Raw genomic sequence first — 2,933 nt, 5'->3', positions numbered from 1 at the left:
TGATACTCTTGAAAAGTTACATAGATGCTATAGTTTTACTTACTCCACTTCACTCCAAATCAATCCTAATCAGCATTTTCGTTTGCATGTAATTCCTGAATCATATTGCAGGCTGTGGTTGAACAGAAACTAGCCATTTTTAAAAGGTTTACAGGCTAACTTATATCTGTTTCTCTAATGGGTAGTAAGAGAAGGGTATGGCTCTTGGAGTTTTAATCAAATTTATCTAGTTCATAAAGTCACTGGTACATGTTTAAACATCTGATGGTCATCCTATTAAAGAAAAAAGAAGAAAACTAACAAAACAAACAAAACCACCACCAACAAACCAAAAACAAACAACAAAATACAAAAGCCATTATTCCCTACACACACCCCTGCCATAAGCCATCAGTAATGTACAATACAATTTTACATCTTTTAAAAGGCAACTTTTTGTATAGTATGCTAATTTTTTCTATGAGGGTTATGGTTGTCAGAGAATCTTTTCATGCCCTTCTTCATCAACTGTGATTCTGTATTTATCTATACTATGGCAAAAATAGGTTCTGTGAACTTTTTCAATTATTGATTGCAAGGATGACATTAAATATTGGCAGAATGTTTAGTATTATCCTATAAATAGCCCACAACAAGCCTTCTTTATGCACATATTTGCCTTCCCTACTTGAACAGAAGATGATTCTCTAATCTTATTATATTAAACATCAAGTTGCAGTGGTGAAGGTGTGGTGAAGGTCAAACATACCTCAATGCCAAAGGTCAACCCAAAGAGATGGATCAGATGACTTCCTACTATTGATTGGTTTAGAGAAGAATGTATTTTTGCATAATGAAATGCTGTCAGTCAGAGTTTGGGCAGGTCATACTGGTGGAATTTCTAGATAGGTAGAAAGGACAGGAGACCCAGAAGGAGGCTGAATTGAGATGGGATGAAGTTGGAGAAAAGTAGTTAAAACCACTCAGAGCTGTAGTGCTACGGAAGTTTGGAAAAAATAGTAGCTAGATGAGAAAATGACCCAGTAATAGGCCATCAGCAATAAATTATATAGAAGTCTACATGTCTTAATTAAACCTGAAGCAAAATCCACAAAATGTACATAATAACTCAGGTTTTTCTCCAGTATAGCTCACGGATATCAACACGACCCTTTGGTACTGTATGGTTAATGTGTACCATCATAACCTTCTTTGGTAGCACAGGATAAGAAAATCAACATGGCCTCAGGTAGCAGCACAGTCCACTCATATCAATATGATTCCTAATGGAAGAAACACCCACAGATGCCAACGTAGTTTCAGGCTGCAACCCAGACCACAGACATCTACATGTCTTTGATGTTAACTTTGGCCATGGACATCAATATAGACCCCAGCTGCAATATGGCCATAGTCCTAGACATGACCCTTGGTAGCAACATGGATCATAGATAATAACAGGGTTCTTAGATGGCAGTACAGGCCATTGACATCATTGTGACCTGCCGTAGATCAAGCCACAAAGACTTTAGGATTACCTCAGAGTGGATATCAGGATTGGCCCAACCTAGAGTAGCTACTTGGCCTTTGGTAAAAACTCAGAACAGGGACATCAACATGGGTCCTAGCTTCTGAAGGACCACAGAAATACGCATGAACTTCCAACTGAAACCCTGTTAATAACAGCAAGGGCATCACAAACAATAAAGATTTTTAAAGAGGATCCAATACAGAAAATAAACTATTCTTCATGTTCAACATCCTGTCATTGCTAAGATCTATGGTGATCATGTGACTGGGCATTGTGTTCAGGAGCTTTGTTGGCATTCAAGTTCCAGAGTAATGCACACTAGTCTGTCATCCCTGTTCCTACTTTGTAGTGACATTTCTCCTTACCTAACATAATTCTTTCTAATACCTATCACCATGATAAAGTCTCTAATTCCATCTACATCTTTTGAACTTTTCCACTTTATTTTTTTATCACAGACACATCAGAAACTGCAAATATATTTATCTGTTTTTAAAACATTACATGGAAATAGTCATTGTGACAAGTTATTGTTCTGATACAAGTTCATTAATTTCTGACACATCAAAAATACTGGAACATCTCTGAAACCTGTCCTAAATATTTTGCCTTTGCCCAGTGTCAGGGTTATCTTGTTATGAGACAGGATCTCCGGGGCCAAGTTTGATGGAAACTCCAGAATGTCACGTACATTGCTATTTAGGATTTTGGCAAATCAGAGGATGGTAGGGCTTAAATTTTGTGCTTCTTGGCTAAAGTATTCACCAGTGGCCTGTGCATTCTGTCTGCTTTGGCTGCCATCACGATGGCTCCATGTTGGTGGCCAGGCAATTGGCCTGGGGGTGGCCCTATTGTCTAATGATATCTGCTGGACTAGTTCTTCTATTCACTGTACCAGCTTATAGATGGAGTAGACATTTTGGTAGACTAATTCAAAGAGTTGAATCTGGAACCAGATGACATCAGAGAGTGTCAGTGCATAATACTTGTGCCTCATGTAGTTAAATATTAATTGTTCTTTTCTTCTATGGGCTCATTTATTATTTTAAATTGGTCTGGAGACACTGGCTTATTTAGTCTGTGTTGCCTTTCTCCTAGGCTTTCTTGATGTACATGTGTGATTTGTGTCCTTGTGTGACTGAGTGTTGGTAGATGCAAAGAAACACATGCCTGTTCTTTATCAAACAGATCATGACATTGGACTCCTAAATTCATTAGAATTTTATCTCTAATAAAGGTGATGGATTATTAAAGGACATGGATGTGGACAGTCATGTTCTAACCTGCAAAATGATTTCCAAGAGTATCTTTAGCAGTAGTATGATCAAGATTATAGTTTATGAACATGAACAGCAACTGATAACAAAATATGAGGAAGGGTGGATCTCTGCCTCAACCTCATGCTTGGATTATATCCTTTTCC

The sequence above is a fragment of the Rattus norvegicus genome, chromosome 13 (genome assembly GCF_036323735.1).
Source record: "Rattus norvegicus strain BN/NHsdMcwi chromosome 13, GRCr8, whole genome shotgun sequence".
In the NCBI taxonomy this organism is placed as follows: Eukaryota; Metazoa; Chordata; class Mammalia; order Rodentia; family Muridae; genus Rattus; species Rattus norvegicus.
Note: the sequence above shows the minus strand (reverse complement) of the source record.